At 45.2% G+C, this 23,856-nt stretch overlaps 1 protein-coding gene across 3 annotated transcripts in view; it reads left to right on the top strand.

The window, feature by feature from the left end:
- PAK1 (p21 (RAC1) activated kinase 1) overlaps positions 1-23,856 on the top strand; it is a 73,584-nt gene that overhangs the window by 6,262 nt on the left and 43,466 nt on the right. For 2 of the 3 annotated variants that reach the window (XM_056328543.1, XM_056328538.1), the window contains exon 2: positions 20,152-20,230. The exons of the other annotated variant lie outside the window; for it this stretch is intronic. The gene's annotated coding sequence lies outside the window, so the exon portion shown is untranslated. The remainder of the gene's footprint in view (positions 1-20,151; positions 20,231-23,856) is intronic. 3 annotated transcript variants of the gene reach the window in all.

The following is a 23,856-nucleotide window of genomic DNA, read 5'->3' as shown; positions in this document are numbered from 1 at the left end:
CAGATTTAATTGCTTTGCGGAACCTTAAATGATTTAAAGCTGGGTTCCAAAGTGAATCTCTATGCTTTACTAAGTATTGTAATTTGTTAAATAATACCTTTAATAAAGGATATGCTTGAGAGAGTTTGAGCTATTTGACTCATGGTACTTCTTGCTGAAATGAGAAATTCCTCTAGGAATACTCAATTTCCGTGCAAGAGAGAGACTGGAGGAAGATCAAGATGTAGAACAAAGATCCTGGAATGATTGTTAAGTGGATGGCACTTCTCATGGATGTGGTCACTGCTAATTCTTTTTTCCACAGAAGTTTGATTGAATTTTCTTGCCACACTGCCCAGGAGAGCTGAGTCTCCCATTTAACCACAAAACCTTAACCGCAAGCTTATAGTTCGCATCCCTGTTATGCCCTGCTGTTGTGCTCATCTTCAGTCACACGTTACAGTAAGATGTGAGTCCGATTCAGTGTTACTTCTCTGGCATTGCCGTTGTGGCAGACTACAGGTGATAATGGAAAAGCTTTGAGAGCCGAACTCAAAGGAGTTGCCTAGAAATGAAAGGTGGTAATGCTGCCTAGCTGTTCATCAAAACCATCCGCTTTCTGATAATCAAAGTAAATGGTAACGTTCTTTGGTAAAATGTATGCATGCTGTGGGTGTGTGTTAAGGTGTTTGATGCTTTCTGTTAAGCTCCAGGATTCTGGAGATGTGAAAGCTATGCAAAAATCTGTGTCATATAAAAGAGACTTCTCCCACTCCTATCTGTAGAGAGAAATGACAGAATGTGATCCAAGTGTGCCTTGAAGACTTAAATAATGAGATTTAACTACACAGAGGCTTTGGTTTGAGCCTCCAATTCCTAATTTTTTTGGGGAAAGTAATGGTATCTACTGCATCTTAACAGTAAGGTATTAACATTATAATGAAATTGTCCAGAATCATGGAAATCTGTACTGAGTACCTTACAGAAAGCCAGAGAAGTTGTGAGGGGAGGAAGGAGAGGGAACTGTAGCACCAGTTACAAGTGTTGCATCATAGTTATGTTGAGCTAATAAAAAAAGAAATCTGTATTAATTTCTGGCTCATCAAATTTCTTGTTGTTGCATCAGCCTATATGTCTTGGTAATAAGGTGTCTGGTAAAAATTGCAATCTCTTACTTCTGTGTGTCTTATAAATTTTTCTACACAATTCTGACTCCCTTGGTATCAGAGAGGATGAATAAGAAGGCTGTACCAAATGCACAGAAAGCAGCAGGAGTCTTATCCACTGCTAGGCCACTGCCAAAAGAGTCTGAAAGAGTGGGCCTAGAACTACTTTTCCATGCTTGCTTTAATCCCTTATTTTCCTAAACCAGATTCTGAGGGGTGTGAACAAAATTAACCTGACAGTTTATCTTGACCAAGTTGTAACCTCCAGCGCCAAACCACTGGCTCTCTTTCCACATCTGGGGCCCCTGACAATCATGTGAAACTTCACTTGTGGTGTCTATGTGGGAACTAAATTTGGTATTTTTCCTGTTTGTTTAGTTTCTTTTCTCTCCCTCTGGTCCTTCTTTACGTCTCTTAAAGCCTGGTTTGTTTGTTTTCCTTTTGCCTTTCTACAGAAATGTTGTTCATCTCCCACATATCTTGACTTGCCCTGGCCACCCCTAAGACTGATGAAAAACAGAATCCTCATACACCTGTGATCCTGAAGATGCCAGGCAAATACAGATGAACCGTGGGGACGTAAAACAATTTGTCCTCCACCTCAGTAAGAAGCAGCCTCTTCGGGGCTTGGCAGGAGGATGAAGGGGCAGGCTAGGGGCAGAATCCTTAGCCTCGTTACCTTCCTCTCTCAAGCAGGTAGTTTTGCTGATGAGATATCTGGAAGTACTTAAATACACAGACTTCATTTAGAAAAGCCGAGGAGGTGAGGGTAGGGCTGGGAATGGCAAAAGCCAGACTTCCAGCCAGAAGAAAAAGCAAGAAACTCAAGATTCCTTCAGGGCTTTCCTGAAAGCCAGAAAGTAGAACACAACCAGTATATCTTTCTGTGTAGGCTGTCTTAAAATGGAGGCAGACGGTTACAGGCGGTGTTTGAATTCTAGGTTCAATAAAGGCACATCCTTCAGTTAGGCAAGGCAAAACAGTGTCATTTGTTAGAATTCAAACCCAGTATCTAAATGCCTCGATGACTTGTCATCAAGTGACTCACTGCGCTGTCATAGTAGAACTTCTGACTTTCACATGAAAGTTATACTTGCTGAAACAGCGTCCTGCCAGCTCGTGTTAACAGCCCCCCCTCCCAAACTTGTCTCCAGTTCAGTCACAGTGAGGGGACAGGGCAGGAGAAGGCGGCAAGAGCCGGTTAAATGATCAGAAGTCTCATTACCTCTTCCTTGTAGACTTCTAATTGCCCCCTTTTTCATTTTTCTGTGTGTCTCTGAAACAAGTCCTTGAGTTGCAAAAGAAAAACATTCAGAAGTGATGAGCTGGCCGTAATTGTAAGAATTAAGTCATTTACTTGGTCCATCCAAAAGTGTCTTTTCTTGCGTGCAGTGTTGTCTTTTAAAGTTATTGGCTACTTTAAAAAAATGCCAATGTTGAAATGATCTCAGCTTGTTCCCTTTACCCCTGCAGCTTAATAGGTGATCATCAGGATCATGGGGTTTGTTTTGTTATTTTTGTCTTTTCTTTAATTCATATAATCAATTTCATTTTAGATGCCCTTTGCTTTTTTTAAGGGCCAATCCTTTCTAATACTAGGTACATCCTGCAGGAGCCCTTCCTGCCTTCTGATCCAATGCTTACTCATCCTGGGACCTAGTCCAGATGCCACCAACAGTGCTTGTGTGGGCTTTTTTTGTTTATTTCAAAAACGTTTTGTCACATGCTGACATGCAGCAGCACTAAATGCATGTGTGTAGTTCAGGAAGTAACTGTGCTGGAGATTTAAAGGATCTCACCTGAGCAGCAAGTGGCTTTCTGCTCTTAACGTCGTACCTGTTTCTGTCATCAAGCTTTACATTTAGTATTACAGGGGATGCCGTGCATATCTGATGATGTTCGCTTGCTCTTTGAGTCCCACCCAGTTATTTTGGCTCAGTAGCGAGGAGCAGTGACTTCAACAAGGTGATCTCATTTGACATGTGGTATAGTTGTGTTTGTTTTTGAAGACTTGAGATTCTGGTCCATCTGCGCTTCCTGTAGCTATAGGTAAGTCATCTGAAATCCAGTAGGATGAGCATGTGTGATCTCTGTAGTCTGTCTTCCTCCTTTCCCAGGAATTCACGCACTTTCCTTCTGCAGTGGAGCTCTTGTTAGCGTTGTTTTTCTTCTCACTGGGATGCGAATGGGGTGAGCAGTGAAAAGCTTCTGTATAAAGCATAACCTGTGCTAGTTTCGGCATAGAGACTGTTTGACCTCTCCACAAGATCCTAAATTCCTAATGAACTAACTACAGATTTGGAAGGAAAGAGTCTGTGGTTGACTGCATTCTAACAGATGAGAAGCTTGTGTCTTCCTTTTTTTCCAGAAACGAGCCCCTCCCCCATCACAAAACTATAAAGCAAGGATGTGGCTGTTGGCAGCTGTTTTCCTTTTGATGTGGTCAACTCAAAATTAATATTAGAAGTGTAATTCTGAACTTGCATTTTCTTGGAGACCAAATGCGTGATGAAAGGACAGGAGAGTTCTCTCTCCACCTGCTGGGAGTGTGCTCTTTGCTTGAGTTTTTTTGGAGGCTGTGATCGGGGGATGAAGCTCGACACAGCTGAGCTTCTCATGGCACGCAGCCATCCAAAGGCAAGGGTTCTTTTCCCTTTCAGCACTTGGCTGTGAGCTGACCTGGCAGAAAACTTAACAGAGCTGTATGAGTGAATGTAGCTGTGGGGTAGTACTAGAGATCACGGAGCTGTCTGTAGGTTGAAACCTGGATGTAAGGACTGTAAGACATATGGCTAGATCTGGTGGCTTCTCAGAATTAGCTCACAAGTTAAGTGCCTTCTAACTCCTGAAAGATGACCCTCTTATTACAGTATCTGCTGTATACTTGTTATTTTGGTTATTTTGTTCTTACCAACTTCTCCCCATGCTCTGTGAGCCTCTAACACCTGCCTGGTAAGGTTCTGCTGGACCTGCTTATGCTTCGTATCTGAAAGTTCTTGGTACCAAATGGATTTTGACTCCTCTCTAACTGGCTCTCTGTGTTTTAATAAATGTATTTTGGAGAAAGCCTGACAGAAAATCACAGTGTGTTTCTCCCCACTCCTGTGGTCGTGGTGGTGTTCTGGATCCTCTGATTCCATGTGGAAGCATGAAGCCTGTGATCCCTGTTCATGCTGTGTAGGGACTTCCATGCTTTGCCTAGTGAGTTTTTTGTTAGTGTAGCAGAGCACTTTTGGGATTCTCATATCACCTACCTCCATAATGTCTTGTGTTGTAGATATATATATATATACACATATACACATATGTTCCTTCAGTCTTGAAAAGAGGAGTGAGAATTGGAAGGTTGTTTTTTCCCAGCAGGTTATAAGCTGGGCCCAAACTTCTTGCTGGTGCCCAGCTGGCACTATAGTTCAATCCAAGACAGAATTAAGTTGCTAGTGCCAGTCACACAAACATTATTAAATAATCCTGCTCTTTTGCTGTTCTACTTCCACCTTGCAGTCCTTCAGGTCATAGTCAAAGTGCTATAGCACAGGAATCCTGTCTTGTACCAATGCTTGGTGGCTTATTCAAGGAGATGCTGAGATTCCTTGCAACCTTCTGCCTAAATGGTGCCCGTAAAGGCTCACAACATAAAACACAACTATGCTGGTGAAGTAATACACTGTCTTGTGTCCAGCAGGTGTAAAGGGCAAACACAGAAGCAGCAGGTACAGGAAGGAACAGGAAAACACATTTCTGCTATAGCATAATGTTGCTTTATCTCAGAATGCCCTGAAATACATACAGTATGGCAATATTTGTGCCTTAGAATTCGTAGCCAAGATGGAAAACTAGATGACAAATTTTCATGCTGTCAGGATCTGTGCAGCAGGTATTCGGTAAGATCTGCTGGGCATGAAGGAACAAAAAAACCCCTTATGCGTTGTTGTTTTCCCTGTCTTCCCCACCCCCCCCCCTTTGTTTTTTTCCTTCTTTCCCTCCCCCCCCTTCCCTGACCTCGGGACATAACTCTCTCAGCAGCCTATGGGTTTCAGTGGGAACGTCCAGGCACTGTCTTAGCACTTAGAGAGCCTAACCTTGAGAACAAAAGTAGAGTGTTTAATGTGGTTACATACTAAAAGATGTGGGTAGGCATCTAGTGGGAATCCAGAAAGCGCGTGGGTGCTTGATTCCCTCGGAAACTGTTGGGATTTGGCACCTAAGCTGGTAAAGTATTTTTAAAAACTCTCAAGTATCTTTTGGAGAATTGGGTCTGATGTTGCTAATCAGTGAGGGGTGGGGGTATTTTTTTTTTCTGAAGTAATTGCTGCCTTTGATCCTTGTTACTTTCTAGCAGATAAACAGGAGGAAATTGAAGGAAAGCAACAGAAATGACTTTGGGGCTGGAGGGACTGACGCAAGAGGAAGATAAAAGAGCTATATACTTGTGTAGTTTTTCTAAAATGAGGAGGAGTGCAGGACTGTTTATGGGCTTCTGAAGGGCATAAATGCCAAGGAATGGAGGGTGTGGAAGAAGGAAACTTTCAGTCTTCACTCTGCAAGTGCCTGTGCAGGCAGGTAACTTCACACACAGCCTCACTGAAAGGAGCGTTTTCATTCAACTTGTGTTACTGGGATGTGCTGGTGAGGAACAGACAGGCAGCAAGGAAGGTGCCAGCTTTTAGTACTTCAGCCAGGATAAAACATTTAAATCTGCAGTTGTTTGCACCCCGAATTGCCTGGCATCAATGTCATCACATTGCACAAAAGTTACTTTTCCATTTGTGCCAGCTATCTCTATCAGGAGGAGCCTAGACAGAAACCCTGCTTCAGGCCCTGGTAGCTCGGGTCCCAAACTTGCATTGTTAGTGCTCAGATCTCCATCCTGTATCACAGTGGAGCTGGCTGCCACGGTGACACGGTTTAATCCCACTGATCTCTTTATGGTATCTGAAACTGCAAGCAGGAAGGAAAGGCAGGGTGGCAGCCCAGCCCAGGCACAGGTTGCTATGGGGGAGAGCGGGCACAGTGAGTAGGTGAAACAGTCTGTCTTGGGACTGCTCTTCTGAGATGTTAGGGCTTTGCTTTTTATATCCATTAGGACATAGATATTAGATAAATTAGAACATAATCCATTAGGATTAGAGTATCGTGGGGAGTGCTTGGTGACACCTTGGGAGGTGTTAAAAAGGTTACTTGGTGTTGATAAAGCCATAGCAGAGAATAGCAACTGCTGAAGGTACGGGGGACATTCCCACACCAAGTGCACCTTTTTGTGGCCAATAAATCAGAGAAACAAATTTGAGATAAATGCAAAAGGAAGAATTCAGACCGAATAGATAAGTTAGATTTTATTAAGTCACCAGGGCTAGATGGCGTTCAACCAAGAGTCCTGACGAACTTGAATGTGAAACTGCTGAACTGCTGGCCAAGCTGTATAATTTATCACCACAGACAGTCGCTGTGCCAGAGGACTGGGGAGCTGCTAGTGTAACTCCCATCTATAAAAAGGGGTCTGGAGGGGATCCTGGGAACAGCACACCAGAGAGTCGTGCTATCAGGAATGGAAGGGTCTGTAATAAGGATCTCTGAATACACGGATAAATGTTAATTGTTTGGAAAGAGTTAATGTGGCTTCTGAAAATGAAAATCCTGCTGCCCTACCCCATGAAGTTTTGCGGGGTGTCAGTAAGAAAGGCTTAAAGTGAATGCAATATATTTGGATTTTCAGACAGTCTCTGTCAAGATCTTAAGCTCTTACAAGTTTGGAGGAAAGGTTATTTTATAGTTTGAAAGCCGCATGAATAATAGGAAGTAAAAAATTTGGGATAATTTCACTTTTCAGGACGGGGAGGGAAACACCACTGCAGCAGCAACCAAAAAGCCACCATCCTCATCAGGAAAGGGATGAGCGATACCATTTCCTTTCAGTGTAAATGACTGTTGCACCCATATATTGTATGTGATGTGCAGTTCTGGTCTCCACATCTCCAAAAGGACATAGTGGTATTGCAGCTGCAAGGGTCAAAGAGATGGGCTGCCTTCCAAGGAGGAGCTAAAATGGCTGGGACTCTTCCTTTTGAGAAGGAGGGGAGGAATGTGGATGAGGTTTAAATGATTAAGTCAGCAGGTAAAGCTGAGTATGAAACATCCGTCAGCTCCCATGCTATCACAGCCAGGGAACTTTTGATACAACAAGATGAGCTTTGATTTTAAAATAGCTGAAAGTGCATGCTAGTGTAGTGGAGAAGAATTGGTGCTTGTGGCCTCAGAATAGGTGGAATTTGGTGACAACAGGCTTTGCGGTACTCGCCTGTGCAGAGCAAAGCCTACATGCATTGCCTTTGCAAGAGAGTCTGCATGACCCTTCCTTTCCCCAGGGCTCTCTTCCACAGCTTTTCATAGGAAGTGATTATCCAGGTGGCTGGCAAGCGTTAGACACTCCCTTGTGTGCATGCTGAGATTTTTTTTTTTAATTATAAGTGACTTATCCCTCATAGGAGTGATTTTTTTTTTTTTAATGCTGCCTTCAGCAGGGTGTGCATGTGAACTTTATTTTAATTAAGGGTGAGGAATCTGTTTTACATAACTATATCCCAGATTCTCATGAGAGAGTGAAAACAGCCCTGAGGGACTGCTGAAGAGGCCAGTGAAATCGGTTGCCTCACTGATGGGAGGCCTGATTCTGATCTCTCTTCAGTTCTCTCTACCTGTGGGACTTGCTCTGGGCTGGCTGACAGCCAGAGGGGTTGAATCAATGCAAAGGGACTGACTTCTCACAGCTTTATTTTGGGCCACTAACTTGTGGTTCTGGGCAGATACAGGGGTGGCAGCTGCAGCTCTGCCCGAGGTTCTTGTCCCTGTAGTGGGAATAATCAAACGGGATGTGAATCTGCTTCCAAGCCCTTTCAGCCACGGCTTGGTGCTGGTTCAGACAACTTCTGCCACTATGCCTGGTGCCAGGGTATTAATTGCAACACTCCATTCACCCACCTCTTTGGAACAGGGGCGCATGTTGCAATCAAAGTCTGGTCCCCCCCAGTTGAGTTGCTTCAGATTTAGTAGTAATGCTAGTGGGATTGGGTCAAGGTGATTCTCTGAATCTTCGAGAATGAAAACAAATTGCACTGGAAGTCACAAACCAACCTTTTAGAGCTGGTTGTGTATTCCTTGTTTTTGTTTTTTACATGCTGTCAACTAAAATTTTATTTGAGTTGTAAAGCCTGGAAGGGACAGGGAGCAGATGAGTAAAATGTTTCTGTGCCGTTAAGGTGGGAAAATCCAGGGCATGTGCATGGTCTTCTGTTTGTTTAGTGTTTTTCTCTTAAGAAAAAAGAAGGAATAAAGGTGTTAAAACTCTATTGTTGCAGTACTGGCAGCAGGGTATATAAATAAAAGAGAATCTCTTTCACTGTGCACAAAGAGAAATATGAAAACCAAACCACAAACTCTGTAAAGATACTAATTAATTATTTGAGTAAACCCTGGCAGGTTGTTAGCATCTGGTGCTTGTTTACAGTGGCTGAAGTGAGCATCCCTTTCAGCAAGTCTTATGTACTGGTGGTAGTTTTACTACCCTGTTATCAAAGTCTCAGTGTAGTGTTGAAGAAACTAAATTGTTGACAGACTGCACAGTTGCGACCTTGTGGTATCCTGCTGAACCTGGTGGTGGCCAGCAATTTCTGAAGTAAAAACCCTGGAGAGTTTTCGGCATGTCTGTTTGTTTTATCCAGTGATACAAAGGGCAGATACCTTTCCTTTTTACTGTGTTAAGCCAGGCTCAAACACCAATGTCACTGAGTGATGTCCATGTTGCTTTTGTTATACCTCTGTTCTTTGCCCTGAGAGCTGTCTCTAGAGAATATCTAGATATTTGGGTTCTCTTGTCAAAATAAGTTGTTGTCTTACATGAATCGGAGGAAACTTTTGATGCTCAACTGTTTAATGTTTTATTGAAGTGGCAGTTCTTGCCGTCAGTCTGAAAAGTATTTGGACTTAAAACTGATGGGAAGTAACCAGTGATGCTGGGGCTTTGCAGTTGTACGGAGCTGATGGGCATCAGCCATCAGTCTCCTATGAGAGGAGGAAACACTTTGGAGGACCAGATCAGCAGAGATGGGGCAAAGACAAACTGCCTGGAATAGATGTTCTTCAGGTGTTCAGTGGAGTGATGGAAATGAGTGCACTTTCACTTTAGACAGAGAGGAGTCTGATGGTCATGTCACAACTTGGGTGTGCCTTGCTGTGGGGTGAGTGCTTAGGTTGGGGCATGTGCATCTAGGGGAGGTCAGCAGAGATTCAGTCGGGTGTCACATGGGGGAAGCGGGGAACAAGGGCCATGTCAGTCATGTTGAGGCTGAGAGAGTTGGGCTTGTTCAGCCTGCAGGAGAGAAGGCTCCAAGGAGACCTTAGAGCAGCTCCAGTGCCTAAAGGGGCCGATAAGGACGCTGGAGAGGGGCTTTTTACAAGGGCATGCAGTGACAGGACAAGGGGGAATGGCTTTCAACTGAAAGGGGGGAGATTTAGATTTAAATTAGATATAAGAAAGAAATTCTTTACCACGAGGGCGGCGAGGCGCTGGCCCAGGCTGCCCAGAGCAGCTGTGGGTGCCCCATCCCTGGCAGGGCTCAAGGCCAGGCTGGACGGGGCTGGGAGCAGCCTGGGCTGGGGGGAGGGGGCCCTGCCCCTGGCAGGGGGGTGGGACTGGCTGGTCTTTAAAGTCCCTTCCAACCTCAACCATTCTATGACTCTATGTAAATCTGAGAGGGTGTGCTGAGGGCTTTAAGCATGTCAGAGTGCAGAGAGTATAGAGAAATTTCTGATGACAAAATGGTTTTCCAGAGAGAGGGTCCTGAAATGAAAATTCCATCCCTGGTATAGGTGGTCAGAACAAGAACAGCATAAACTATGCCAGGACCAGTGATCAAAATCTCTGCTTCATGCCACTCGGGCCCTGCAGCAAGCAGGATGAAGTGTTGTAATCGCTTGATAGTTTGAACCAGGAACAAACCTGTGAGGTTTATTCAGGAGGAAAGGAAAAAGAGAGTGAGCAGTGCCAATGTTCCTGATGGGGGGAGGCTGCACAGGAGATGGGCGAGGATGGCAAGCACTGCCAGCTCCTGCTCCACTCTCTCTGCGCTGTTTCCATTCTGAGTGTGGTACCAGAGCCAGCAGTTTCCCTGGCAGCCTGCCGCAGCTGGCAGATCCCTGCTCTCTGCCTTGCTCTGGAGTCGCTTGCAAAAGTCACAGGGGGTTGGAGGGTGGCAGCAGAAAACTCGGAACCAGAGCAGGACAGGACAGAAGTCTGGAAACCCACATGGTGTTTCTCCTCTGCTGTAAATGTGTGAACTTTCTCAGCTCACTTAGTGTCCTCGGTTTATACATGAGTAGTGGAGCTATTGGGCACGTTCAGGTATTCTGTGTTACCCAGAAGAAGCTGTTCTTCACCCACATCAGTAACGTTTTGTCACCAAGTAGTGTTTTCTGGAGGAGTGATTTTCTGTGCATTGCTTAAAATTTAGAAGAAGATCCTGAAATTTTATGAGCCCCTAGTGTAAGCAGAAAAAGTTGGCCGAGGGGTTGGGGGAGTATTACCCTTTCCTGCAGAAACCATTGCTCATTTTCCCTTTGAAAACAGTTTCAGGGTATTTTTTTTATTCCAAGCCTTTGTTAATTCATTATGCAGAGAAACAGCCGATAGCTGGTTCTTTTAGAAAGCTGCACAGATTAGAAGACACTTGAATACATAAGCCACAAGCAAAGACGTAAGAACATCCAAAGGAATAATAAATGTGAAGTGTGATGCTTTCTGGACTGCTGCACAGCTGTGAAATAATGGGTGAAGTGAGCTTTTTGCCCTCACAGATCGCATAGATCTGCTAAACCTCAGTACTTGTGAGTTTGACTTCTGTTTTTTTTGGCTTCAGATACAGCCAGTGTCTGGAGTTGAGGCACTCCAATACTCTGCTTAGTGTCCCCAAAAGACCTGCTAACTTAGCTAAGCTTTTGGGCTTGAAAGAGATGAGCTGCGTAGCTTGAATTGTAACTGGGTGCCTCTAGTTCGGGGAGGCTGTAACGACTGCGACCTTTTGAAACCTTGTTCAAACTGTTTTTGTTGCACTCAGACAGGAATGTTATGTGCTTTGTTCCATCTCCTAAAAGGCAAACCTTTTTGGCCACTTGCAGCTTTTCTACATTGATATATATGGGTCAGGGGAGGAAGCAGGCATAGTCTGTTAGATGTTTTCAAGCTGCTGAAAAAGTCCTTCTGAATGCATGAAGGAGGTTTTAAGATCCCAGCTGAACTTTTGCAAATAACTTCTGTCTTGATTAGGAACAGAAATAAGCCCCCAAACTTGAATTGCTTCCAACTTACGTGGACATGAGTGAGTGGACTGACTCTTGTCTGAGACAGACCTGTGTGGGAAAGGGTTCCATATTTAATTCTGAACTCTTCCTTTCCCTGGAAGGAAGCATCCAACGTCTCAGTTACCATTACTGGAATGTCACTGTTTTTCAAACGGAGTGAAACATACATTCAGTAGTTGAAATTAAGGTGAAGGTTTGCCCTGCCTCTTGAAATTATGGGAAGAGCTTTTCTTGATACCGGTATGCCTTTAGGTACGTGTCTTCACAGAATCACAGGCCACTTGAAGGTAGAAGGGATCTGCAGTGGTCATCTGGTCCAACACCCTTTGCTGAAGCAGGGTCACCCAGAGCCATTTGCCCAGGACTGCGTCCAGGTGGCTTTTGAATATCTCCAAGGAAGGAGACTCCACAACCTCTCTGGGTAATCTCTGCCAGTGTTTGGTCACCCTCACAGTAAAAAAGTGTTTCCTGATGTTCAGAGGGACCTTTCTGTGTTTCCGTTTGTGCCCCTGGCACTGGGCTCCACTGAGAAGGGCCTGGCTCTGTTGGTTTTGCACCTTCCCTGCAGGTATTGATGTACATTGATGAGGTTCCCCCAAGCCTTCTCTCCTCTAGGCTGAACGGTCCCAGCTCTGTCAACTTTTCATCATAGGGAAGATGCTCCAGTCCCCTCAGCATCTTCGTGGCCCTTTGCTGGACCCTCTCCAGCCTGCCCATGTCTCTCTTGTCCCGTGCTGGGCTCCCTTGTACACAGCCCTCCAGGTGTGGCCTCACCAGTGCTGAGCAGAGGGGAAGGATCACCTCCCTTGATCTGTCACCAGGACTTTCTGCAATGCAGCACAGGATGCCATTTGCTGCAAGGACCCATTGCTGGCTCGTGTCCAGCTTGGTGTCCACCAGCACCCCTAGGTCCTTTTGTGCCAAGCTGCTTTCCAGCTGGGTAACCCCCAGCATATTCAGGAGCCTGGAGGTGTGCCTCCCTGGATGAAGCGCTTTTCATTTCTCCTTCCTGAACTTCATGAGGTTCCTGTAGGCCCACCTGTAGTTCCCTGGGTCCTCGCTGAAGATTAGGAGTGATGTTTGCTTTCCTGCAGTCTGTGGGCACTTTTCCCAATCCCCATGATTGATAAAAAATTATCTAGACTGGCCTCACAAAAAGACACCTGTCAGCTCCCTCAGCACTCATGGGTGCATCCCATCGGGGCCCGTGGACTTCTGAGTCCCCCTTTGTAGATGTGAACAGAAGCTTCTAGAGGAGGAGTAAGGCCTTGAGAACTGAGCCAGTTCCTCAGCTCTCCCTTCTTCCCTTTTCTTCCTCCATCTATTGCCTGCTGACCTCAGCACTCAATTACTCCAAAAGGCGCTACACTTGCATGACAAGGCTCCTGTGTATTAGGCTTTAGATTTAAAGCCTATAGGTAATGTGGCTTTACAGGCAGGACACCTCTTTGGAAAGGTTCTCCTGCTGTGTGGAGCTTCTCCTGAGGCGGTGGTGTTGCACGTAACACCGGTGTGTGTAGCCTGTGCAATGTGTTTGCGGTTACACTTGGCTGAGTCTGCTGCAGGGACCGACTGCACGACTTCAGCTCAGGCTGCCTTAACTCATGCTGTTTGCTTTGGAAATTACAGTTTCAATTGCTGCTGATAACCCAACTGATTGTTACGTTATACATTTAGCGCTCTTTTTTTAGTCTTTTCCTTAATTACTTCTGTAAATAATTTTAGAACACTTAGCATTAATTTTGGAGAAGCTGGCATATCAAAGACTGTAAGGCTAGCAGCAGGTGCTGTAAGTAATCACTCTTCTAAATTAAGCAACACTTACCAAGGCAGTAGGTTAATTTCTGGGTAAACAGCCTGCATACAGATTCTTAGAATCAGCTGGATCGTGACCCAGCAAATGTCTCAAGGCTTTGTGTAGCCTTAATCACATGAATTGTCCCACCAAGCCTTTCATTTTTAGAGGGAACTGGGGCTGTGCTCGAGCTTCTGTTGAAATAGCGCTATCATGTTGGAATCTCTGTCACCTGGGTCTCGGCTTGTCTCTGGGGCTCAGTCTGCACTGCCATCAGAGGTGTATTTGGAGCACGGGCAGATGTGTCGAGCTGCCTGGAGCCCAGGGTACGTACCTGAGTGGCTAATGTTTATGCTGAAGTCTGGGCTACCGTGGATTTCTGTAACTAGCACAAGAGCAAGCAAGGTTGTGTTGGAGAGCTTTGTGCTGTTTCCTTCTCCACCTTTGTGTGTGTGAGCGGATTTCTGCAAAAATATTTCCTCTGATATCTCTTAGTAGAATTCTCTTGGGACCTGGAAGCGGTAACGGTTGTCCTGCAGGACAGATTATGCTCAAGCGATGCTGTCATTAGCCCGTCGCTTTGGATCGTTGCAGCTCCAGCCAACAGTGCTTTTGCTCGAGGCCGGGGGGTCACCTCCAGAAGTGTGGCTTGCTCTTCAGAAACTGCTCCAAGCCCATGAGGCTCCAGGGGGTCAGTGGTGTTCGTGACTTGATAATTAAATGATTTTCATCGACTCTGCAGGGCTCTGAGGAAATTGATAGAAATCTTTGTTTCCGTCACTACACAGAGCGTGACTTTGGAGCATTTTGTCTCGCTTGTGGAGTAGGAAGGTGTGGTTCACTCAGACTCGAGCTCTCTTTAAAATACATCTTCCTGCTTGAAGATCATGCTAAAAGGTAAGAGGAAGGGGGGAATTTCTACTTTCAGGGAATCCCGTGCAAAGTAGAATAGAGCAATAATAGAGCCCTTCTCTCCTTTCTCGAATCCCTGGAAGAACTTAAGAGAGTTGGAGGAAAAAAAACATGGATTTTTGGTGCTTCCATGTGACTGTAGACTGGGACCCATCCCTCCTTTGAGTTATGGTTGGTGCCTCCTGTGTCTGTGGATGCTAGTTATCAAGCTGGTGTTTGGAATCGTACACCTGCTAAATAGATCTGAAGCCACTTTTCACACTCCTTAACTTGATTTTTTTGCTACGGTCAGTCATCTTCAGACAAAGAGGCTGTTAGGCTTGAAGCTCGGTGCTGGGGTACAGCCCTCTCAAGTTCAAAAATACAATAACGCAGAATGACAGGTTTTGGAAGGTTGAACTCAGTTCTTGTGAACAGTGTTACAGAATGACATGGCTTTTGTAACTGGTTTAGGGGTCTGTAATCTCTTTAAATAAATCTCTTTTATCTTCTCACTTTCTGGATTAAAAGTTTGTGGATTTGTTTGCTCTGAAATCCTGAAGAGGCACAGTTCACATGGTAGTACAGTCCAACCAACTCAGTATTCTACTAAAGCAGATTCTTGCTCTGTAAGCAAAAATATTTTTTTCAGTCTTTGTTCCTAGAGGTGGCTGCTTTGATTTAAATGAACACCTTGAACAAACCATGAGTAGGGGTTGATCCCCCAGTCACATCTATCAAGTAGTGGCAGATTCTAACCCTATGTTCAGGAAGCTTTGTCTGGTGGAGAAGGTGCTGTCGTCCAGCCTGGAGAGCCTTATGGAGTTCCCAGCTCTGTAATGGGAACAGGGTGGACAAATGACTTGGATTTTGGATAGCTCAGCCTTACTCTGATACCTGAAATCTCATGTGGCGCTGTGAGCAAAAAGTCCTCTTTAAGTGACTTTCCAGTTCCGTGGTAACTGGGACCAAAACATTTTTTAAAAGAAATAGTGAAGAGGAAATCGTACTTGCTACCTACCAGTGACTCCCCACTCTTTACAGATCTGACGGTGGATGCCTTGTGGGTTTAACAGATGGTCCAAATGCATGTTAGTGCACGCAGATCATTTGGGTTCTCTGAGGTGCTGCGAGATGCCTCCAAGGCTCGGAAACAGAGTCTTGCACTGGACAAGAGCTGGGTGGACAGCGATTTGGTGATGGGAGCACAGAAATGTGCTAATCTTGCGCATGTTTTCTGGGCAGCCTTTTCAGAAGGGGTCAGAATTTGACCTCTTAAATACTGTGGCATTGGAAGCAGGGAAACCTTGTTTCCCAGATGATGATTTGGCTCTGTGTGGGCTGCAAGAATTGAAAGCATCAAGTAATGCAGCGATCAGATATTCAGCGAATGTCTTGCAGGCTGGCTTTCTTGAAGGGACTCCTGGAAGAAAAAGCAGAGGACCAAACATCCTCTGCTCCAAATTTGTGGATTTTGGGAGGGAATAGGTCATTCAAGAATACTACTTTGCATCTCTCACTGACTCTCTCTCTCTGACTGCCTTAAACTCAGTCTATCCAAATCTTTTTTTCCAGGCTGGACAAAGAATTTGTAGTGCTTTCTCTTATCAAAAGTAGAAGGAAAAGGAATCCTATCCCTTACCAAAGATATGGACATTGCGTTAGAGGACTTGAACATACTGATAACAAAATATTAGTTCACCAGTCTGTCCTCTGAAATAAAACATGTCGAAAAAAATTGCTGTAACATTAGACTGAAACTTGGCAATTACGTTTGTGTGGCAATTTGATTCATTCTCCTAAAATACCCCTGGACAATATCCAACTGTAGCTGTGCCCTGATCCCAAGACCACGCTGCAGATGTCCTGAATGCTCAGATGGAAGCAGCAAGCTCTGGCAGCGTGTTCCGTGTGGTTGTTAGAAAGCTTTGAAATCTGGTTTGCTCTCAGAGGGCATTCCATTTGGGAAAGAGGAACTGATGGCATCCCAGTTTTAACTCTGGAAGAGGAGGAAAAAATAAAAAGCCTCAGAGACCCAAGCTTTTGTCTAGCCTGTGGAGCTGGGTGTCTTGTTCTGGCTTGCCAGCCTGCCTTCTCATTCAGGGCTCTCTGAGTGGTCGGTAACCACATTCCCTCTGCGAAAATCAAACTGCTGTCGATATGGCCTGTGAACCCTGGTCTCCCATGACCATCGTCCGTCACAGTTGTCTCCTCTCTTTGTCCTTTCACAGTCATCATTTGAAAAACTTTCCACTGCTTTTGCCTTAAAAAAAACTTTTGAAGTTAAGGGTCCCTTTTGTTTTATTGCCTATAAAGCATGCATGTTAATTACGGGACAATTGCTGTGTTAGCTGAGGTACTGCAGTCTTTCTGGGGGACTAAACCCTGCTCCAAGCAGGAGCAGTTCAGCTTCTCTCACTCAAACTCCCAGGGCCAGGGGTGAGGAATTCCCTAGGGTTTCTGCTCCGTGGTGACAGTGGTATCTTGTGTGGCTGCTGTTTATTACACTGTAAGTAATAGTTTAATGGACTTGCATGCAATAAATTGCTATTTCATGTTGGTGTGTGGTTTTCAGTAGTATGTCAGAGAATTACTTATGCCTTTTAATTTGCATCATTCAAGAAGGTAATATTTTAAGTATGTGATTGTAATATCAAGAGTTTATGAAGTGGAGGGCAGGCAGGCTTTTGCTTGCTCCAAAGATTTCCTGTCTAGAAAACATAAGTCATAAACATGACAACTATGGGATTTTTTTGGCTGCTTTTTTTCTCCCCCCCTCCCCCCTTTGAGTCAGGCTTCTTGCCTTCTCCTGCGTTTAGATCATCTTAAGAAAATGACCAGTTTCATGGTAAAACGCAAGCATACCACCTAATCCGTGGAAGTCTTCTTGTAATTTGTTTTAAATTGGAACCTGTCTGGTCTCTTCAGCAGCCTGTGTGCTTAGTTTGACTCTTGCTCCAAAATGAGTCGTGTTTCAATCCCCGAAAGGCCTGCTTTCCATTGGATACCTTTGAAACTTTTTTCTTTTCTCTGGTTTTTTTTTTTCTGTTGGTTGTCAGGGGGCTGCTGCAACTGCTACAGAGGCTGCACCGAATCCTTATGTATTGTGTCCCAGTTGCTGCCTTGATTTTTTATTTTTTTCACAGGGGTCTGATCTGACTTACACCGTAGGTGTTGATCCTGTCATGTGCAAGCCCCTGCTGCATCCAGGGATCCAAATAAAGGATCCATGTAAGAACTGGATGCTGCAAACCCTGTGCTGTTGTCAGTGAAACTGGTGACTTCAGTTTGGGCAGGCGCCAGGTCCCCTGTTCAGAGCAGCAATACTGTATGAAGCCCTGGGCTTGTGGAATATGTGACCTGGCTGTTGGTTGGCTCCCTGCAGGATGGTCTGATTAGGTTGAACCTCAGGGGAAATGTTCAACTTAATTAAGGAAATAGTGACCAGATCAGAGTGTGGAACAGGGATGGGAAAGACCATCAGCCAGTAGCAGACTGGTTTCTTGAGCATCCCTGCCATTAGATCTGGGCACAAAGGCACCGTGTGGACAGCAATTGGCTCTCAGACCTTGATGTGTCCTGGCTGTAAACCCATCCACCTTGCCCCAGGTCATGCTGGGGAAGTCAGTAGTTATTGTAGGGCTGTTCTAGAGGTATCTGTGGGAGAAGATGGCAATTTGGGAGGTGGTGCTGGAAAGACATTCTAGAAAAGCATCTATCTGTTGTTGGTGTTACTTACCTAATCACAAAAAACAGCAGCGAACCAAAGCTGGGGGATTATGCACAAGTTAAGTGACGTCCTGGATGCACCTGCTTTGTGGTTTTTTTGCTTTTAAAAGTATGGTTAGTTGGGCATTGAGTAGCTTTTGGAGATGTGTTTTTAGCCACTGCTTTTAAAATCAGCATGCTAAAACCCCTGTGGAATTGTGAGAGTTATATGCATATGCAAACAGGTATTGGTTGAATTCAATAATTATAAAATATAGCCTTGGAAACCTCATCTCAGATGTTGTCAGCAGGTCCTTCACATTTTGCCAATTTTCCAAAGCTGTCAGGTAGTGCTGTGTGGGAAGTGTTACGGGGCATTATGGGATAAATCCTGAAATCCTAATTCAGGCCAAACTCCCACTGTTTTCAGTGGGTGGCTTGCTGGCATTAAGGCCCAGTACCTCTTAGCTATCACAGGTGACCTTTCTATCTTTTTAAAGTCAAGGAGACTGAAAATTGATGCCTGTATCTTATAGCACAGATCAAACTGCAGGATTGCAGCCCTTAAAATTTATACATGTGCTTTGTGAACACGAAGTTAGTTAAATAAAAACATTTCCAGTAACTGTTCTTTAGATTCTCAGTAATGCTGGTGACGTGCCAGAGACCTGGAAACAGAAATGAGCTGGTGATTTAGAGCAGCATATAAAGATGACTCTCATCGTGTAGGGGAAATGCCAATGTTCTGAAAACTGTTTTTCATAAATGGAGAAAATACAACTGCTTTTATTTTAAAATGAAAACTTTAAATTCTTTCAAAATATCAGCACAAATTTATTAGATTTATTTGTTCAGATAATTTTTTTTTTTTTAAAAAAATGTTTCTATGAAATGCCTGTAACTGTCAGAATATTGCTTTCCAGTAAGAGATACTGAATTGCATATATTTTAGATGTTAATAGTTTGGAAGTAGGTACCTGAGGTTCCTGTCACCATACAGTTGAGATCATATGTTGTTCTGGCCTCTTCTGGCTGTGCAAGAAAGAGGAAAGTGTTTGTGTTGGCAACATTCAACAAACCAAAACAATATCCCAACAGTAAAAAAAAGAAAAAGGCCCAAAAACTTTTTAAAAAATGTTGCTGTGTAAACCTTGTCTGGCAGAAAGTCTTCCCAGCTGAAATTAAGAGCTCCTTTCCTTCACCTCCATGGAGCACCATCATTAAAGTCTGCCTGAACCTGTCTTGGTGTCAGCCTTGAACTAAGGACTTGCTCAGCTGCGGTTGAGGCTCCGAAGCCCACGCTTTTTCTTCCTTCCCTGCTTCCTCTAAGGTGGTCTCTGCCTATCTGTACTTAAAGTTAGGGAGAGCTCTTCTGTCCCATCATCTGGGCTCCAAGGGGAAGGAAGGGTTTTGCCATCCTTCCTTGCCCCCCTTTACCCTCCCATCAGGGACTGCATACACAATTCTCTTTTTCTTTCTTTTTTTTTTTTTTTTTTTTTTTTTTTTTTAAACTGAGGATGTGTTTCTTATGGCAACTGAAGTTGCAGAAGCACCTGAAAGGGATTTTTTTTCATGATGCCTGCGCTGTAACACGTGAATTGCCTTTCCTTGAAAGAGGTGATTGACTGATTGCAGGAGGGCAAAGCAAACAAGAAGTACTCACGCTTTCCCTGGCTCTTGTGTCTCCAAGATCATAAATGAGGTTTCTGTGAGAAGCAGAACAAGAGCTTGCATCTCTCAAGTATCAGGACTGTACTGCATATGTTAAAGCTCAAAATAAGGGTGTTCACTGATCCCAGCTCTTCCACTGTTTTTTGGGTTTTGTTTTGCTAAAGGTTGTCACTTATCACCTCTTGTAATTTTTCTTCATCACTGAACTGGGGCCATGGAGGCTGTTTGACTAAAACCACTTGCTTCAGATAAGTTGTTTGAGTGATGTTGCATATCTCTTTCCTTTAGAGCCTCCCTGCCACTCTGTGCGGCTTGTAATTGTGAAACTGGTGAGGTTGGCAGGAGCCTCAGTGGGTAGTTTAGTCCAGCTCCCCACTTACAGTGGTGGCAGCATGTTCAGAGGCACGCCCAGTGGGGTTTTGAGCACCCCCAAGGATGGAAACTCCATGATTTTTCTGGGCAACCCGTTCTGTATGTTTGGTTCTATCCCAGGAAAAAAGTTCTTGTTTCTGTTTTTTTGTTTTGTGTTTTGTTGTCGTGTCCGTCCCCCCAACTTCTTATGTTTAAGTGGAATTTCTTGTATTTCAGTTTGTGCCTATTGCCTCTTGTCCTGTTGCTGGATACCACCAAGAGGAGCCTGCTTCCATCTTCTTTACATCTCCATCAGGTATTTATGCATATTTACAAGATCCCCCTGAGCTTTTCCTTCTGCAGGCTGAACAGTCCCAGCTCTCAGCCTCTCCTCATATGTCGGATGCTGCAGTCCATTAATCATCTTCGTGGACCTTTGCTGGATTCTCTCCAGTCTGTCCATGTCTCTCTTGTACTGGGGAGGCAAGCACTTGACCCAGCTCTCCAGATGTGTCTCACTAGCTCCGAGCAGAGGGAAGGATCACCTCCCTTCACCTGCTGGCAGTGTCTTTCCTAATGCGGTCCAGATGCTGCCGACTTTCTCTGCTGCAAAGGCACTGTGGAGGCTCATGGTCAGTTTGATGTCCACCAGGACTCCCAGGTCTTTCTCCGCACAGCTGTTTCTCTGCTTCTTGGCTCCCATCTGTGCTGATGCCTGGGATTATTCCTCCCGAGCATCGAGCATCGGGGCTTTGCATTTTCCTTTGTTGAACTTCACAAGGTTGGTGTTGGCCTGTTTCTCCAGCCTGTCCAATATCCCTCCGAGTGGCAGCACACCCATCTGGTCTGTCAGCCACCCCTCCCAATACTGCTTCATCGTCAAGCTTCCTGAAAGTGCACTCTGTGCTATCACCCATAATCTTTCCTTTACGGAGAATCCAGAGCCCTTCGTGAAGTGTTTCAACAGTTCTGGAAAGTACGTTGCTGTTCGCTGGGAAAAATCAGACAGAGACGAGGTAGCTTCCCTAGCAGTAAAAGAACATTTAATACTGTGCCCTTGTAGTGAAGGAATTCATCATTATTATTTAAGACTTTAATTCCTTGGCTCTTTGATACTTCCTGCAATGCCAGCTCATGCCCTGTGCTAACACCATAGCAACCTTCTATAAGTGTCACTATATGACGTTGCTTGTTGGCCAAAAGCTGGACAAGGAATGCTTTCTAGGGTAGGATATCCACGGTGTTGGTAGGAAAAGTGCGGCAGTATGAGAGAAAAATCCTTTTGTTATTTAATAGTATTGCAGAGTGACGGTGGGTTGGGGTTTTTTCCTCCCCTAAACTGTGCCCCAGGGGAAATATGGGCATCAACTGAAATTTTCTCAATGCTTTATCTATATCCCCCTCCCCCAAAACCTCTACACCCTAGGCACACTCTAAACCTCTGGGCTAACAGATGGTGTTGAGAGGGGGAGGGAGGGGGAACAATTTGCATCTAAATAGCTGAAATAAAAAAGGGTCATGTCCCACAGACCAGCCCCACTCACCTGCTGTTTAAATCCCCCTGAGAACCAGGCAAACGCGCTTAGTTTTTTAACATCTGCGTCAGCTGTACTTACTCTCTGAAGCATTCTGCCCTAGAAAAGCTGCAAACCCACGTATCTTGCTGGCTGGGTTGTGTTCTGGCCCCAAACCCATGAACTCTTAAGGATTTGCTTCTTTGAATGTGGTTGACAGCTGTGTCACTTTTGTTCAGCCCTCCCATCAGAGTGACTGCTGCTGTTGGCTATTGTAATTAGTGCAAGCGCTAATGGTATAGAAAAGGTCCAAACCAAATATTACCTCTTCCATCAGCTTTATACTCACATGGCTGCATGGGTCTTCGGAGGTGCTTCTTGCTGTATGGTCCTGCGGCCTCACGCCACAATATTCTGCGCTGGGTTTGTGTGTGTAGGTGAGACGAGGTTTGGCCCTAGTGGCCACCAAGCTGCAGCGCGGCGGTGGTCCTGATCCTGCAGGTGTGCGGCGGTGGTCCTGATCCTGCAGGCCTGTGGCATGGTTCGGTGTTGGGTGGTGGTGCTTAGTCCTGCCTGCAGGCAAATCTAAGTTGCTTTGGCTTTCTGACTCTGTACTGTAGATATTTGCCAGGTTAAACTAAGACCTTGCTGCTCTGTGATGATTTTCTTCTGGAGTGTAAAGATCTAAAAGCTGTTACAACTGTTGGTTCTTTTGGGGGTGGGGAGAGGAAGAGAAACATTTACCCACCATCTCTACAGATTTACGGAGGCTGCCCTGGCTCTACGCCCTGTCCTAGCAGCAAGGAGTGAGCTTTTGTCTCTTCAGACAGACTTTCTCAAAGTGTTATGCTGTGGAAAGCCTGTAATGAAGAAAACCTTCCCACTTCATCATCATCACACTATTGACACACTGAAACCATCCTACCTGATTTCCCAGTGGTATTTTAGGGATGCAGGCAGTGGAGGAGGCAAGAGAGCTTCACAGCTGAAGTTTAGTCTTACTACTAAATTCCAGGATGAGTGAAACCTTTTTCTACCCACCAGCTCCTTGGGCTTCTATGCTCAAATGCTAAAAACAAAGAATGTGAAGATAGTCCAAGTGGTTTAGGAACTTTATTAGTTTTGTCTGTTGGCACCTTTTCCACCTCCCAATGAGCCAGAGGCATTTGGAGTTCAAGTTTTGCAGACTTGAGGGCTCAGTAGGATAAGGAGTGGTGAAGGAGAGGGCTGGGGACCCACCGCTGCCTTCTGTGCGTTGACCTGGTAGAGTAAAACTTCTGCAGAGGGGGATTTTTATTTCTGGAGTTGGAAGATCTTGAATCTCTTTTTTTCTCCAGCACAAGTCTGAAGGGAAATTGTGAGGTTAACCTTTCTGAGCTGCCCGGCCCTCTCTCCCACAAGTGTCTTGGAAGAGGAAGTGGACTCAAGAAGCGGCATTGTTTACTTTTCTTGTTTAATTCCTAAGCATATGCCAATATAGTGAGTGGTAGTGGCTGAGTAACCTGTGTGCGTGAGGTCCACATGGAATTGGGCAACAACCCTGTTTATATGCCTCTGGGGAGTTGGTTTATTTATTTTTTAAATTAATACGAATTCCAGTTAGTAGAAACAAGATCTGGTGTGTGCATATGTACAGAAGTAACTAGGCAAGGCGTAATACCAAACAATACGAATTCAGAGCTGTCTATTGTGCTTTATAACTTTTTACAGCTCTTTTTTTTAATATTTTTTTTAAAGTATTTCATATCACTTGAGGATAATTATTATAGACTCCTAGGATGGTCGGGGTTGGAAGGGACCTTGCAGATCATCTGGTTCCAGTCCCCCTGCCCTGGGCAGGGCCCCCTCCCCCCAGCCCAGGCTGCTCCCAGCCCCGTCCAGCCTGGCCTTGAGCCCTGCCAGGGATGGGGCACCCACAGCTGCTCTGGGCAGCCTGGGCCAGCGCCTCGCCGCCCTCACGGGGAAGGGTTTCTTCCTCATGTCCAACCTAAATCTCCCCTCTCTCAGTTGAAAGCCATTCCCCCTTGTGCTATCACTGCATGCCCTTGTAAAAAGCCCCTCTCCAGCGTCCTTGTTGGCCCCTTCAGATAGGGGAAGGCTGCTCTAATGTCTCCCTGGACCCTTCTCTTCTCCAGGCTCAACAAGCCCAGCTCTCCCAGCCTGTCTCCATGGCAGTTGTTGTCTTCATATTTGTGCTTGGGACTGCCCCAGCCCATGTGCAGGACCTTGCACTTGGCCTCGTTGAACTCCATGAGGTTCACACAGGCCCACCTCTCCAGCCTGTCAGCGTCCCCCTGGGCCATCCCTTCCCTCCAGCCTGCCGACCCCACCGCACAGCTCGGGGTCATCGGAAACTCACTGAGGGGGCACCAGATCCCAGCATCCATATTGCCGACAAAGATGTTAAAACAGCACCAGTCCCAGCACT

This window comes from Falco biarmicus, chromosome 2 (genome assembly GCF_023638135.1).
Source record: "Falco biarmicus isolate bFalBia1 chromosome 2, bFalBia1.pri, whole genome shotgun sequence".
NCBI classification, from domain to species: Eukaryota; Metazoa; Chordata; class Aves; order Falconiformes; family Falconidae; genus Falco; species Falco biarmicus.
This window is presented reverse-complemented; position numbering and strand designations above follow the sequence as displayed.